Below are 17,832 nucleotides of genomic sequence, written 5' to 3' on the forward strand. Positions count from 1 at the left end.
ATGAACGGAGCAAAGTACAGAGAGATCCTTGATGAAAACCTGCTCCAGAGCGCTCACGGCGTCCGGAATGGGGCGAAGGTTCACCCTCCAACGGGACAACAACCCGAAGCACACAGCCAAGACAACGCAGGAGTGGCTTCTGGACACGTCTCTGAATGTCCTTGAGTGGCCCAGCCAGAGCCCAGACTTGAAGCCGATCAAACATCTCTGGAGACCTGAAAATAGCTGTGCAGTAACGCTCCCCATCCAACCTGACAGAGCTTGAGAGGATCTGCAGAGAAGAATGGGAGAAACTCCCCAAATACAGGTGTGCCAAGCTTATAGCGTCATACACAAGAAGACTCAATGCTGTAATCACTGCCAAAGGTGCTTCAACAAAATACTGAGTAAAGGTTCTGAATACTTATGTAAATGTCTTATTTCATTTTAAAATGTCTAAAAACCTGTTTTGCTTTGTCATGATGGGCTATTGTGTGAAGATTGATGAGGGAAAAAAACAACTTAATCAGTTTTAGAATAAGGCTGTATCATAACATTTGGAAAAAGCCAAGGGGTCTGAATACTTTCCTAAGGCACTGTAAGGGCATGAACGAGTCATACATGTTACCTCCAGGCTTTACGTAAAGACTAGCAAAACAATCACTACCTCTAACATCCATAGTCCAGCAATAGTCTCACAAGTCAGACAAATAATGTGAAAGACTGGAAACCAAGACTAGTCCAACAATATGATGACTGTGAAATACTGTACCATAACGCTATTATTGAATCTAATGAATGTGATGAGTTATTTCTAAGCGTTAAACCAACTATTTTAATAAAAGTCTAAGGATCTACTTTCACAGCCTGATACCATATGTGCATTAAACAGATCTCCACTTTAATAGATTGCTTGTTGCATTCAGAAATCCCTCTCTCTCATTTTCCCCCTCTTTCCTTCTCCTTTTAAAAAACTTTGTGAGGAGTTTTCCCTGGCCTCAGAGTCAGTAAGACACAGGAATTTCTATTTTCCTGAGTGGAAAAAAAGATTCATGAAAGAAACTCCTTTGGATTGAAACAGAGTGGGAGGGAGAGTGGCTGTGCTCTCCTCAGTGTGCTATGCTTCGTTGTGGACCAGTTATGGTGTCCTCTTGTCATAGCTTTGATGCTTTTATTTTGGCAGTATAGAAGTAGACGGGTAGGTAAATAAAGAGGACACAGTAGGAAAAGTGGACACAGGTGGTTACCTGGGTCCAAATATTTTTGTTATGTGTCGGACCCCAGTAAGACTAGCTGTCAAATCAAAAATATACGTTAGGAACCAGGTGTGGTACCACTAGACTATGCTCTGCAACCCGTCTCTTTCTTTAAAAGAGAGAAGAGAAGAGAGGAGAAGAGGGACATAAAGGGGAAGAGAGACAACAGGGAAGAGAGGAGAAGAGGGACATAAAGGGGAAGAGAGGAGAAGAGGGACATAAAGGGAAGAGAGGAGAAGAGAGACATAAAGGGGAAGAGAGGAGAAGAGGAACATAAAGGGGAAGAGAGGAGAAGAGGGACATAAAGGGGAAGAGAGGAGAAGAGGAACATAAAGGGGAAGAGAGGAGAAGAGGGACAAAGGGGAAGAGGGACATAAAAGGGAAGAGAGGAGAAGAGGGACATAAAGGGGAAGAGAGGAGAAGAGGGACATAAAGGGGAAGAGAGGAGAAGAGGGACATAAAGGGGAAGAGAGGAGAAGAGGGACATAAAGGGGAAGAGAGGAGAAGAGGAACATAAAGGGGAAGAGAGGAGAAGAGGAACATAAAGGGGAAGAGAGGAGAAGAGGGACAAAGGGGAAGAGGGACATAAAAGGGAAGAGAGGAGAAGAGGGACATAAAGGGGAAGAGAGGAGAAGAGGGACATAAAGGGGAAGAGAGGAGAAGAGGGACATAAAGGGGAAGAGAGGAGAAGAGGGACATAAAGGGGAAGAGAGGAGAAGAGGGACATAAAGGGGAAGAGAGGAGAAGAGGGGCATAAAGGGGAAGAGAGGAGAAGAGGGGCATAAAGGGGAAGAGAGGAGAAGAGGGGCATAAAGGGGAAGAGAGGAGAAGAGGGGCATAAAGGGGAAGAGAGGAGAAGAGGGACATAAAGGGGAAGAGAGGAGAAGAGGGGCATAAAGGGGAAGAGAGGAGAAGAGGGACATAAAGGGGAAGAGAGGAGAAGAGGGGCATAAAGGGGAAGAGAGGAGAAGAGGGACATAAAGGGGAAGAGAGGAGAAGAGGGACATAAAGGGGAAGAGAGGAGAAGAGGGACATAAAGGGGAAGAGAGGAGAAGAGGAACATAAAGGGGAAGAGAGGAGAAGAGGGACATAAAGGGGAAGAGAGGAGAAGAGGGACATAAAGGGGAAGAGAGAAGAGGGGCATAAAGAGGAAGAGAGGAGAAGAGGGGCATAAAGGGGAAGAGAGGAGAAGAGGGACATAAAGGGGAAGAGAGGAGAAGAGAGGGAGAGAAAGGGGAAGAGGGAAGGAGAGGGGAGAGGAGAGGAACAAATAGGGAAGGAGAGGGGAGGAGAGGGGAAGAGAGGGGAAGAAAGGGGAGGAGAAGGAGAGAGGGGAAGAGGAGACAAGAGGAGAAGAGAGGGAGTCAGATAGGGGAAGAGAGGGAGTCAGAGAGGGGTACAAAGAGGGTACAAAGAGAAGGGGAGAGAGGGAAAGAGAGGGGAAGAGAGGGGGGAGGAGAGGGGAAGAGATGGAAAGAGATGGAAAGAGGAGAGGAGAGGGGAAGAGAAGAAAATAAAGGGGAAGAGAGAGGAAAAGAGATGGGAAGAGGGGAAGAGAGGGAAGGAGAGGGGGATGGAAATATAGGGGAAGAGGGAAATAGAGGGGAAAGAGGGAAATAGAGGGGAAGAGATGGAAAGATAGAGAGGGAAAGAGAGGGGAAGGAAAAAGGGGGGGAGAGAAGGAAAGAGAACGAACGAGAGGGGAAGAGAAGGAAATAGAGGGGAAGAGAGAGGAAAAGGGGGAGAGAGTTTCCAGAGCCAAAACAAACAGTGATTAGGGTTAACCTGATAATAAGCCATCATGCCTCATCAGGCACTTACTTTACTTAGGCCCCAGGCTTGGAGGAGCTGCAACGTTATACAGCTTATCTAATATAACATACATTCCTGAAAATCTGGGGAACTTTGGGAAAGTTTATGGAACTTTGCAACCCTAATCAGAAAACCACCAACTCTGATGCGGAACGGATGACAGTTTTTTTTTTTAACAAGACAAACACAAAGACAGCAACAACAAACAAACATAGCTAGTGCCTAGTCATTAAACAGACATCTTAACTACTTAATTGAGCAATGTGCAATAAGTCTTCGCCCTGCGTAGTTTCCTGCCCCAAATGACTTGTCTTTGTTGTTGCCAAGATGCTTACTTAAAACTTTTTCCGTGCACAACAAAAAGACAAACTGCTGGAGGTCCAGCCAAGTCGAAGATCTCCTTATTTAGAATAGATTGGCTGGGATGGTTAAAAGAAGCAGAGGGGAGAAAACTGCTCAAATTACATGTCACAACTCGTCCTAACCCGCTCTGGAGAAAAACTTTGTTTCCCCATGTCTCCAATCGTCAGAAGCTTCTGTTAAAACTATTGAAGCAGTCTTCAGGAAAATTGGAATTGAATTCAGACTGAATTGAAATGGAACCGATCCCCACCCTGGAAAGCATGGGGATATAAAACAAACATATACAGTCACATGTTCTGGGACTTCCAGGAGAGAATGTGACTAGGAAGTCAAGAGGATCTGCACATGCTCACTGCGCTGTATCTTTGGCCAACAGACAAATAGACAGACGGACAGGAGTGTTCTGTGCAGATGTTCCCTATAACAGCGTCACACAATGCCAGGCCAAGAGACACAGCATGTCATCAACCTCATTAACTAGGATTTTACTATTCCATGAGGCTTGTCACATCAGGGATCCTGGAAAACCCTGAGTATGAAAAAGTTCTTATGGCATGATGATAGATCTAGTTGGTCACATTATATACAACAAATCTTGTCAATAAAAAATTGGTGGAATTACTAATCTAACTAAGTGGAAGTTAAAACATTACATAATATTGTTTAAAGAGATGACTATGTCTGTGTAGTGCCTTCTGCATGTTTGTTGAGTGTTTACCATGGTAATGAAAGGCTCAGGACTTCCAGGGTCCAGATCCTGAGGGCCCTGTCTTTTGAGGCACCCAGACACCTGTCTGCTGTGACTCCAGGCCACACGGCTCACTGCCTTGTCATGAGCTGCTTACACATTCAGAGTTGTGCCGGATCAGCATGGAGCTGATGGACAAGTGCAAGGAGTTGATGGAACCACAGTAGTGTAAGGAGTTGATGAAACCACAGTAGTGCAAGGAGATGATGGAACCACAGTAGTGCAAGGAGTTGATGAAACCACAGTAGTGCAAGGAGTTGATGGAACCACAGTAGTGCAAGGAGTTGATGGAACCACAGTAGTGCAAGGAGTTGATGGAACCACAGTAGTGCAAGGAGTTGATGGAACCACAGTAGTGCAAGGAGTTGATGAAACCACAGTAGTGCAAGGAGTTGATGGAACCACAGTAGTGCAAGGAGTTGATGGAACCACAGTAGTCAGTGAACCCCTTTTTAGGTGAACATTAGTCAGTAGTACACAAAGTCCAACCGAAATTTGAGTTCTGCTTTATTCCAACCCGTCTGAAAGACAAGCATACATAAATGTTCATTGTGGCAACCCAAACTGTAATGTACAGTAATGTGCTGGCTGATAGTTTCTGAAATAGCACCCTATGCTCTAGTGCACCACAATAATTATACATATTCTCCATGGTAACACAATTTTCCATAGTAATACTATTCTCCACGGTAACACTATTTTAAAAATCAAACAAGAAAAAGAGTATGGCATGTCTTGTACATCGGACGGTGGTAAGAACAACTACCACCACTACCACTACCACCACCACTACTACTACTACTACCACTACTACTACTACCACTACTACTACTACTACCACTACCACCACCACTACCACTACTACTACTACTACCACTACTACTACTACTACTACCACTACTACTACTACCACCACTACCACTACCACTACCACCACTACCACTACTACTACCACTACTACTACTACCACTACTACCACTACCACCACTACTACTACTACTACCACCACCACTACTACTACTGCTACCTCTACCACTACTACTACCACCACTCCTACCACTACTACACAGACTCTGACATATACTTTCATACACACACACTGCTCTAGGATCACTGACATGTCTTCAGTCTCAGGCAGAGTAAGGACAGAGTGGAGGAAAGATCCATGATCATTCATGACCCTATAGTTACATTGTCTGTCCTTTTACCTCTGCTGTCCTCTAGTGGATCTGGTCTGACAGCTCCCTCCCAAGCCCTGGTCTGCAGTACTGTCCTCTAGTGTAGCTGGTCTCACTGCACCTCCCCAAGCCCTGGTCTGCAGTACTGTCCTCTAGTGTAGCTGGTCTCACTGCACCTCCCCAAGCCCTGGTCTGCAGTACTGTCCTCTAGTGTAGCTGGTCTCACAGCACCTCCCCAAGCCCTGGTCTGCAGTACTGTCCTCTAGTGTAGCTGGTCTCACTGCACCTCCCCAAGCCCTGGTCTGCAGTACTGTCCTCTAGTGTAGCTGGTCTCACAGCACCTCCCCAAGCCCTGGTCTGCAGTACTGTCCTCTAGTGTAGCTGGTCTCACTGCACCTCTCCAAGCCCTGGTCTACACTGCTGTCCACAGTGTGGTTGGCAATATTAGTCTATCTTAGCTGTTCAGAACCCAACTACACTGCCTGACTGACTGGCTGACTGGTGTTGGTGTTTGTGTGTGGATGGATGGGAGGGCCAGAGATGTAGGATCCTGTGGTCTGCCGACAGCCTCAGGAGGCTGAAAAATCTGGCTTGGCACCTAAAACCCTCACAAACTTTTAGGGAGCACAATTGAGAGCATCCTGTCGGGCTGTATCACTGGTACGGCAACTGCACCGCCCACAACTGCAGGGCTCTCCAGAGGATGGTGCGGTGTGCCCAACGCATCACCGGGGGAAAACTACCTGCCCTCTAGGACATCTACAGTACCCGATGTCCCAGAAAGCCAAAAAGATCATCAAGGACAACAACCACCAGGGCCACTGCCTGTTCACCCCGCTATCATCCAGAAGGCGAGGTCAGTACAGGTGCATTAGACTGTTAAATAGCCATCACTAGCACCTTAGAGGCTGCTGCCTATATACATAGACTTGAAATCACTGGCCACTTTAATAACAGAACACTAGTCACGTGAATAATGTTTTCATATTTTTCATTACTCATCTCATATGTATATATTCTATTCTACTGTATTTTAGTCTATGCCGCTCTGACATTGCTCGTCCAAATATTTACATATTCTTAATTCCAATCCTTTACTTTAGATTTGTGTGCTTTATTTGTGTGTTTTATTTATTGTGTGTATTGTTGTGAAAGTGTTAGATATTACTTGTTAGATATTACTGCACTGTTGGAAATACACCCGCAATAACATCTGCTAACCATGTGTATGTGACCAATCAAATTTGATTTGATTTGTAGACAGCTCTTTAAATCAACACAATTCACCTCCAAGAGAATGCATTTAGCAATAGTGGCTTGGAACTATCAACGCAAGTGTCAGGTATGAGTGCATGCGTGTGTGTGTGTTTGTGTGTGGACATGCATGTGTGTGAGGGAGGTTTTGGGTTAGATGGAGTGCAGATGTTGAGCAAGATGTTATGAACAGAAGCGGAAGACATGTTGTTGTAGCACCCATCTGTGGCAGACAAGTCCTAACTCAGGCTCATACCTTGGCAGAGACCCAGAGAATGCTTCACCATCACTGGGAGATCAAAGCATGTTTATCTAAAAGTTAGACAGAGGATATAAGTGGATGTTTGGATCTTCTCCTGAGGCATTTCATGTTGAGCCTCTGGACCTGATTCAAATCACGGTTACCATCCAAGATTAAATAAGTAAATCATCATCAGCTAAGTCTACCCTCTATCAACTGTATAGAAAATCTCAGATATAGAAATAGCTTGAGTTCAAATAGCATTCTGAAGAGTTTTCACTTCATTCATGCTACATAAATGAAAACAGTGATGGAGCATTAAGGCAACGACCAGCAACACTCACTCCATCATACATTTCCTAACATATAGGTCTACGAAGCTAAAGAGGCTGTAAGACAGTGGTCATCAACTAGATTGAGCCTCAGGAACAAATCCACCAGTTGGTCAAAGGTAATGGTGGCATCCCTGCAGGCCAGCTAACGTCTGACGTCCTCTCGTAGGCTGCATCTATAGTGGTCGATGAGGGCTCTGTCGTTCCAGCCTGCTCCGGCGGCCAAGGTTCGAAATTCAAGGGCGAAGTCCTGGGTGCTCCTCATTCCCTGCCTCAAATTGAAGAGCCTCTCCCCCGCCACTCTGCCCTCAGGTGGATGGTCGAAGACGGCCCCGAAGAGACGGGTGAAATCCTCGAAGTGGTCTGGAGCCGTGTCTCCTTCTCTCCAAATGGCGTTTGCCCAATCCAGCGCTCTTCATGTGAGGCAGGAGACGAGAGCGGCCACTCTCTCTCCTCCCGAGGGAGCGGGGTGCACAGTGGCCAGGTAGACGTCCAGTTGAAGCAAGAATCCCTGGCACTGTGCTGCCGTTCCATCATACTCCCTGGGAAGGGAGAGACGCATCCCCCCAGAATCCCCTCTGGATGGAACGGGTGGAGACAACCCCAGTTGTGCTGGTCGAGGCACTGGAGACCTCCTGTCTCTCCCAGCGGTCCATGGTCTGGACAACGCGATCCATCATGGCACCAAGATGATGTAGCATGCCGAATGTTCCTGGACGCGCTCCTCGACTCCTCTAACATTGGGTACCTGATCCTGCTGACTCCATTCAATCGGTGTGTAATTCTGTCAAGATGTGTATCAAGGCGAAGTCAGGTGCAGGAGAGCAGAGTATGATTAAATAAAGCACAGTTTATTATAGTTCCAAACCGGGAGCACAACAAAGCAAACGCGCTCAAAAAACGGAACAATAAAGTAAAGCAATTAACGAACATCACTTGACATGAAGACAATTACACACAAAACATTATGGGAAACAGAGGATTAAATACAAGTAGATTGATTGGGGAAATGAAAACCAGGTGTTTATGAAAACAAGACAAGACAAATGGATACATGAAAAATGGAGCGGCGATGGTTAGAAAGCCGGTGACGTCGATCGCCGAACGCCGGCCTGAACAAAGAGAGGGGCCGACTTCGGCAGAAGTCCTGACACTTACAATACATTCGGAAAGTATTCAGACCCATTGACTTTTTCCACATTTAGTTACGTTACGGCCTTGTTCTTAAAATTGATTACATTTTTTTTCCCCTCAACAGCAATAACTTATTTACATAAGAATTCAGACCCTTTGCTATGAAACTCGAAATAGATGTCAGGTGCATCCTGTTTCCATTGATCATCCTTGAGATATTTCTATAACTTGAATGGAGTCCACCTGTGGTAAATTCAATTGATTGGACATTATTTGGAAAGGCACACACCTGTCTATATAAGGTCCCACAGTTGACAGTGCATGTCATTGCAAAAACCAAGCCATGAGGTCAAAGGAATTATCCGTAGAGCTCCGAGACAGGATTGTGTCGAGAAAAAGATCATGGGAAGGGAACAAAAACATTTCTGCAACATGGAAGGTCCCCAAGAACACAGTGGCCTCCATCATTCTGAAATGGAAGACATTTAGAACAACCAATACTCTTCTTAGAGCTGGCCGTCCGTCCAACTGAGCAATTAGGGGGGAAGGGCGTTGGACATGGAGGTGACTAAGAACTTAACGGTCACTCTGTCAGAACTCCAGAGTTCCTCTGTGGAGATTGGAGAACCTTTCAGAAGGACAACCATCTCTGCAGCACTCCACCAATCAGGCCTTTATGTTAGAGTGACAAGGCGAAAGCCATTCCTCAGTAAAAGGCACTTGACAGCCCGCTTGGAGTTTTCCAAAAGGCACCTAAAGTCTCTCAGACCATGAGAAACAAGATTCTCTTGTCTGATGAAACCAAGATTGAACTCTTTGGCCTGAATACCAAGCGTCATGTATGGAGGAAACCTGGCACCATCCCTACGCTGAAGCATGGTGGTGGCAGCATCATGGTGTGGGGATGTTTTTCAGCATCAGGGACTGGGAGACAGTCAGGGTTGAGGGAAAGATGAAGGGGGCAAAGTACAGAGAGATCCTTGATGAAAACCTGCTCCAGAGCACTCAGGACGTCAGACTGGGGCGAAGGTTCACATTCTAACAAGACAACCACCCGAAGCACACAGCCAAGACAACACAAAAGTGGCTTCGGGACAAGTCTCTGAATGTCCTTGAGTGTCCTAGCCAGAGCCCAAACTTTAACCCAAACTTTGGCTCCTCCTCCCGTCTCCCTATGCGCTGCCCAGGGAGTACCAGTGACTCGCTCAATACGGAAGTGATCAGATGACGCGGATGCTACGCTACAGGGCTGTTTTGCTAGCACAGACTGGAATATGTTCTGGGATTCATCCAATGGCACTGAGGAGTATACCGGCTTCATCAATAAGTGCATTGACGACTTTGTCCCCACAGTGACCGTAGGTACATATCGCAACCAGAAGCCATGGAATACAGGAAACATCTGCAACGAGCTAAAGGCTAGAGCTGCCGCTTTCAATGAGTGGAAATTTAATCCGGACGCTTATAAGAAATCCCGCTATGCTCTCAGACGAACCATCAAACAGGCAAAACTTCAATAGAGTACTAAGACTGAATCCTACGACACAAGCTCTGATGCTTGTCAGATGTGGCAGGTTTGCAAACTATTACGGACTACAAAGGGAACCCCAGTCATGAGCTGCCCAGTGCCGCCAGCCTACCAGACGAGCGAAATGCCTTATATGCTCGCTTTGAGGCAAGCAACACTGAAGCATGCATGAGAGCACCAGCTGTTCTGGACGACAGTGTGAACACGCGCTCCGTAGCCGATGTGAGCAAGACCTTTAAATAGGTCCACATTCACAAGGCCCCAGGGCCAGACGGATTGCCAGGACATTCACTCAGAGCATGTGCGGACCAACTGGCATGTGTCTTCACTGAAATTTTCAACCTCTCCCTGACCGAGTCTGTAATACCTACATGTTTCAAGCAGACCACCATAGTCTCTGTGCCCAATAAATCTGCCTAAATGACTACCGCCCCATAGCACTCACATCAGTAGCCACAAAGTGCTTGAAAGGCTGGTCAAGGCTCACATCAATACCATTAAAACCTTAGACCCACTCCAATTTGCATACAGCCCCAACAGAACCACAATCTCAATCGCACTCCACACTGCCCTTTTACACCTGGACAAAAGGAACAACTATGTGAGAGTGCTGTTTATTGACTACAGTTCAGCGTTCAACACCATAGTGCCCACAAAGCTCATCACTAAGCTAATGACTCTGGGACGAAACATCTCCCTCTGCAACTGGATCCTGGACTTCCTGACGGGCCGCCCCCAGATAGTAAGGGTAGGCAACAACACATCTGCCACTCTGATCCTCAACAAGGGGGCCCCTCAGGGGTGCATGCACAGAACAAGCAGTATGGCTGGTGGCATTGTCATGCTGGAGGGTCATGTCAGGATGAGCCTGCAGGAAGAGTACCACATGAGGGAGGAGGATGTCTTCCCTGTAACGCACAGCGTTGAGATTGCTTGCAATGACAACAAGCTCAGTCCGATGATGCTGTGACACACTGTCACAGACCATGATGGACCCTCCACCTCCAAATCGATCCCACTCCAGAGTACAGACCTTGGTGTAATGCTCATTCCTTCGACGATAAACACGAATCCGACCATCACCCATGGTGACACAAAACTGCAACTCGTCAGTGAAGAGCACTTTTTGCCAGTCCTGTCTGGTCCAACGACGGTGGGTTTGTGCCCATAGGCGACGTTGTCCGCAGGCTTGATGTTCGGATGTACCGATCCTGTGCAGGTGTTGTTACACGTGATCTGCCACTGCGAGGATGATCAGCTGTCCATCCTGCCCCCCTGTAGCGCTGTCTTAGGCATCTCACAGTACGGTCATTGCAATTTATTGCCCTGGCCACATCTGCAGTCCTCATGCCTCCTTGCAGCATGCCTAAGGCACGTTCACGCAGATGAGCAGGGACCCTGGGCATCTTTATTTTGGTGTTTTTCAGAGTCAGTAGAAAGACCTTTTTAGTGTCCTAAGTTTTCATAACTGTGACCTTAATTGCCTACCGTCTGTAAGCTGTTAGCGTCTTAGCGACCGTTCCACAGGTGCATGTTCATTAATTGTTCATGGTTCATTGAACAAGCATGGGAAACAGTGTTTAAACGCTTTACAATGAAGATCTGTGACGTTATATGGATTTTTACGGATTTTCTCTGAAAGACAGGGTCCTGAAAAAGGGACGTTTCTTTTTTTGCTGAGTTTACATGACACTCATATTTTCCCTATACCGTCATGAGGTTGCTACAACCTAGCCTATGAAAGAAAGTTTACAAAGTAGGTGCACACAGGTCACAGACAGTGACATTCAATACCACCTTGCACAGTCTTGCCTGCATCTAGCTGATATAAGGTGTAACCATAATTTCAACAGTTGCAAACAAGACTTTCTATTGGTCAAATTCAGGTATGTTCATCCCTGTTCCGTTTGCTTCCGTTTAAGAAGTTTCGCAACAGAATAATCAGAATGAAAACACCCCTGATCATGTGCAAACACAGTTCACTTTCATAGCAGCCACATTGTATTCCATCTCGCATCTATGAGTTCTCCTCTCACCTCTTCCCTTTGCTTGTGGACTTCAATGCACAACACATCAGCTGTGTGTGACGAGGCCGAACTGCTACACACAGGCTACATCCTTGTCACCATATTAGCTAAAGTAACGTCATAGTTAGCATAGCTAATACTATTACTAATAAAACTAACTTGTTAGTAAACCTGCTACAATCATGCAGTAACATTACATTTTACAGTCAGTAAGCAGTTACACTGGTGGGCCCCCATAAAACCAAAAGCTTACCTTGACTTGGAATAGTTCCAGTGTTGTGTTGGATAGTCATAACCAGCTAGCTAACGTAGCATCCCTCTGTGTGAGCAGGGTGTTTCAGTAGGCTAAACTACTTGCTGCATTTGCTAGCTAAGTAAGTGAAACTGAAAGGGGGACAAATTACACTCTATTTCTCTCTTGCTTCTTCTTCATTTTGGAATAAATTATTTTCTTCAAAATTGTTCAATTATTGTCTTTCTCTCTCTGAGTCAACTACTCACCACATGTTATGCACTGCAGTGCTAGCTAGCTGTAGCTTATGCTTTCAGTACTAGATTCATTCTCTGATCCTTTGATTGGGTGGACAACAAGTCAGTTCATGCTGCAAGAGCTCTGATATGTTGGAGGTTGTCCTCTGGAAGTTGTCATAATTACTGTGCAAGTCTATGTAAGGGGGTGAGAACCATGAGCCTCCTAGGTTTTGTATTGAAGTCAATGTACCCAGAGGAGGACGGAGGCTAACTGTCCTCCAGCTACACCATGGTGCTACCCTACAGAGTGCTGTTTTGGCTACTGTAGGCCTTCTTTGTTTTAATCAATTACTTGGTGACATGCAATTATATTTAGCATAGTTTTATCTAAAAAGGACAACTTTTTAAATGTTTAATTTTTTTTATGAAATTCACTGAGGACGTTCCTCCACTTCTTAATCTATATTGCCTCCTTATATTGTACAATCTGTGTCGCTTAGGGGAGGGGGCTATAAAAAAAAACTAAGGCCCTGGGCCTATGATTTCTTAATCCGGCCATGACAACACCTATGTAAAAAGACAGAAAGAATTCAATTTATTCAAATTCAAATTATAATCCATCTAAAGGTGTCCATCTAAAGGTTGTAAGGTGTTTATTTCCTCTGTGTCTCAGTACCTCTGATGTGTAACGTGCTCTTCAAATGGGTTGAAAAATACCAAAAGTGCTGCCGGGGACACAGACCCTGCCGGGGAGACTGTGTATTCTAATGAAAACTAGGCTGCTCCTTCACACCACGTTTGTCTGAGCCTGAGAGGAAGAGAGATAAGACATCTAGAGTCATTGATCGGATATACAGAGATTTATATGAAGGCTCCATTCATCGACAGCATGAAGTATATAGTTATATTCCAGCACATACTGTCATCATTAGGACACTATAGATGTGTGTGTGTGTGGGACACTCCTCTCCTCACTGTCAGAACCTTCACTTCTCTGGAGTGGAGAGTGAGCTCACTTTTTCCACAGCCATTAAAACGTGTGTGGTTTTCCAAAAACACATTTCCTGCCGTCCGCAGGCAAAATAAGGAAAAGTCAAATAGCCTCGTAACTAAGAATAGCTATAATAATGATAATCAAGTTACATATGAAAAAGGAGAGATGGTTATTTTGTGTTTATGGAGTATACTTTGATTGTTTTACTGTTTTTTTAACTCCTTAAATTATTTGTTCTTATATAAAGAATACTAGTAGGAAGTTTTATGAATGTTAAAACAGTTTTCGCAAATTGACACTTAAAAAAAATCAGAACTGAACTGCACCTCACTGCTTTTGTACTCAGTAAGGTAACTGGGCCAGGCCTAACAGGGCCCAACTGTACTCAGTAAGGTAACTGGGCCAGGCCTAACAGGGCCCAACTGTACTCAGTAAGGTAACTGGGCCAGGCCTAACAGGGCCCAACTGTACTCAGTAAGGTAACTGGGCCAGGCCTAACAGGGCCCAACTGTACTCAGTAAGCTAACTGGGCCAGGCCTAACAGGGCCCAACTGTACTCAGTAAGGTAACTGGGCCAGGCCTAACAGGGCCCAACTGTACTCAGTAAGGTAACTGGGCCAGGCCTAACAGGGCCCAACTGTACTCAGTAAGGTAACTGGGCCAGGCCTAACAGGGCCCAACTGTACTCAGTAAGGTAACTGGGCCAGGCCTAACAGGGCCCAACTGTACTCAGTAAGGTAACTGGGCCAGGCCTAACAGGGCCCAACTGTACTCAGTAAGGTAACTGGGCCAGGCCTAACAGGGCCCAACTGTACTCAGTAAGGTAACTGGGCCAGGCCTAACAGGGCCCAACTGTACTCAGTAAGGTAACTGGGCCAGGCCTAACAGGGCCCAACTGTACTCAGTAAGCTAACTGGGCCAGGCCTAACAGGGCCCAACTGTACTCAGTAAGGTAACTGGGCCAGGCCTAACAGGGCCCAACTGTACTCAGTAAGGTAACTGGGCCAGGCCTAACAGGGCCCAACTGTACTCAGTAAGGTAACTGGGCCAGGCCTAACAGGGCCCAACTGTACTAAGTAAGGTAACTGGGCCAGGCCTAACAGGGCCCAACTGTACTCAGTAAGGTAACTGGGCCAGGCCTAACTGTACTCAGTAAGGTAACTGGGCCAGGCCTAACTGTACTCAGTAAGGTAACTGGGCCAGGCCTAACTGTACTCAGTAAGGTAACTGGGCCAGGCCTAACTGTACTCAGTAAGGTAACTGGGCCAGGCCTAATTGGGCCCAACTGTACTCAGTAAGGTAACTGGGCCAGGCCTAACTGTACTCAGTAAGGTAACTGGGCCAGGCCTAACTGTACTCAGTAAGGTAACTGGGCCAGGCCTAACTGTACTCAGTAAGGTAACTGGGCCAGGCCTAACAGGGCCTAACTGCTTACTGTAACTCTGGAGGCATGGCTGGGTTTGGGTTGGCATTCAGGGCTTGACTATGGGCCAAGAAAAAGGTTTGAGTACAATTCAAGCCTCCAAGTATTGTAACAATAGCAGGAAGAGGTGCAGTTTCTATTGCGTAACATAAGCCTACCTCTGTGTGACTATAGCTGCATTGACCTGAGAAAACCTAGGACACAGAGTGGGAGTGTCACACCCTGATCTGTTTCACCTGTCATTGTGCTTGTCTCCACCCCCTCCAGCTGTCACCCATCTTCCCCATTATCCTCTGGGTATTTAAACCTGTGTTTTCTGTTTGTCTGTGCCAGTTTGTCTTGTATGTTCCAAGTCAACCAGCGTGTTTTTCCCATGCTCCTTCCTTTTCTATTCTCTTTTGCTAGTCCTCCCGGTTTTGACCCTTGCCTGTTTTCTGGACTCTGTACTCGCCTTCCTGACCACTCTGCCTGCCCTGACCTCGAACCTGCCTGCCACACTGTACCTCCTGGACCCCTGAACTGGTTTTGACCTTTTGCCTGTCCCTTTTGGATTATTAATAAATATCAAAGACTCAAACCATCTGCTTCCCGTGTCTGCATCTGGGTCTCGCCTTGTGAGAAATTAAGAATACTAGGAGAGAAGCAGAAGGGCTGAATGTGAAAGACTACTTCCTGCCTGCCTATCTGTCTGTCTGTTCGTCATTTGGTCTGTCTGCATGCCTGCTTGTCTGTCTGTCTGCCTGTTGGTCTGTCTGTCCGAAACACAGTACTACCCTGACTGGTTGACTGACTGAAATCTATCACAGTAGACATCTCACCAGCTGAAAGGGGCAGAATATGAGTCACTTTTCTCTGCCTCCTGCTGCTGTCCTGTCTGTCTATTGATGTCCCAGTCAGACAGACAGCACGTCTACACACAGACACACACATACAAAGTGTGGCCTCACTTTGCAAAATAACTTGAGGATAATTTAAATCAGGATGATGCTGTCATGTTGTCCATCTATTTCAATAAGCTCCCTTTCTCTCTTTCAGAAAAATATGTTCATCTGGGCCGAACATGTGGAGGGTTCTCACTGACATGCCGAAGATGGCATGAAGCAGTGTTCCACACGTCCTCCCCATTAACCGGAGTGTGTGTGTGTGGCGTGAAACAGTGTTCCACACGTCCTACCTATTAGATGGGGAATCCAGGCAATTAACTGGAATTAACCCTGGCCGATGCCCACAATTAATCTCAATCAATAACTCAAATATAAACACCCACCATCACTCAACACTAAGCCTGACAAACAGAAATAAGGAAACTATTAAGGTGTAGCAAAAACACAGGCCTAGTACACTTGTAGTGGGCAATAATACTATTTGATATGTTTAGATACACTATACAGTGCATTCAGAAAGTATTCAGACCCCTTGACTTTTCCCACATTTTGTTACGTGAGCCTTTTTCTAAAATTTATGATTTTTTTCTCATCAATTTACACCCATAATGACAAAGCAAAAACTGTTTTTTAGAAAACTTTGCAAATGTATTAAAAATTAAATGTGACGAGGCCTCCTGCAGTGCCAGCTGTGCCACTAGAGATCCTGATTCGAGTCCAGGCTCTGTCGCAGCTGGCCACAACCGGGAGACCCATCGGGCGGTGCACAATTGGCCCAGCATTGTCCGGGTTAGGGGAGGGTTTGGCCGGCAAGGATGTTCTTGTCCCATCGAACTCTAGCGACATATATATATATATATATAGATACATATATATATACACACTACCGTTCAAACGTTTGGGGTCACTTAGAAATGTCCTTGTTTTCCATGAAATGAGTTGCAAAATGAATAGGAAATATAGTCAAGACGCTGACAAGGTTATAAATAATGATTTTTAATTTAAATAATAATTGTGTCCTTCAAACTATGCTTTCGTCAAAGAATCCTTAATTTGCAGCAATTACATCCTTGTAGACCTTAGGCATTCTAGTTGTCAATTTGTTGAGGTAATCTGAAGAGATTTCACCCCATGCTTCCTGAAGCACCTCCCACGAGTTGGATTGGCTTGATGGGCACTTCTTACGTACCACATGGTCAAGCTGCTTCCCCAGATCTGAGCCTCGACACAATCCTGTCCCCGAGCTCTAATAACAATTCCTTCCACCTCATGGCATGGTTTTTGCTCAGACATGCACTGTCAACTGACCTTACATAAAAAGTGTGTGCCTTTCCAAATCATGGCCAATCAATTGAATTTACCACAGGTAGACTCCAATCAAGTTGTCAGAAGAAAAAGAAACGTCCCTTTTTCAAGACCCTGTCTTTCAAAGATAATTCGTAAAAATCCAAATAACTTCACAGATCTTCATTGTAAAGGGTTTAAACACTGTTTCCCATGCTTGTTCAATGAACCATGAACAATTAATGAACATGCACCTGTGGAACGGTCGTTAAGACACTAACAGCTTACAGACGGTAGGCGACGAAAGTCACAGTTATGAAAAATTAGGACACTAAAGAGGCCTTTCTACTGACTCTGAAAAACACCAAAAGAAAGATGCCCAGTGTCCCTGCTCATCTGCGTGAACGTGCCTTAGGCATGCTGCAAGGAGGCATGAAGACTGCAGATGTGGCCAGGGCAATAAATTGTAATGTCCATACTGTGAGACGCCTAAGACAGCGCTACAGGGAGACAGGACGGACAGCTGATCGTCCTCGCAGTGGCAGACCACGTGTAACAACACCTGCACAGGATCGGTACATCCGAACATCCCACCTGCGGGACAGGTTCAGGATGGCAACAACAACTGCCCGAGTTACACCAGGAACGCACAATCCCTCCATCAGTGCTCAGACTGTCCGCAATAGGCTGAGAGAGGGAGCCCGGATCTCAATCCCTTTGAGCACGTCTGGGACATGTTGGATCGGAGGGTGAGGGCTAGGGCCATTCCCCCCAGAAATGTTCGGGAACTTGCAGGTGCCTTGGTGGAAGAGTGGGGTAACATCTCATAGCAAGAACTGGCAGACCATGAGGAGGAGATGCACTGCAGTACTTAATGCAGCTGGTGGCCACACCAGATACTGACTGTTCATTTTGATTTTGACC

This window comes from Salvelinus fontinalis, chromosome 1 (assembly GCF_029448725.1).
Source record: "Salvelinus fontinalis isolate EN_2023a chromosome 1, ASM2944872v1, whole genome shotgun sequence".
Lineage (NCBI taxonomy): Eukaryota > Metazoa > Chordata > Actinopteri > Salmoniformes > Salmonidae > Salvelinus > Salvelinus fontinalis.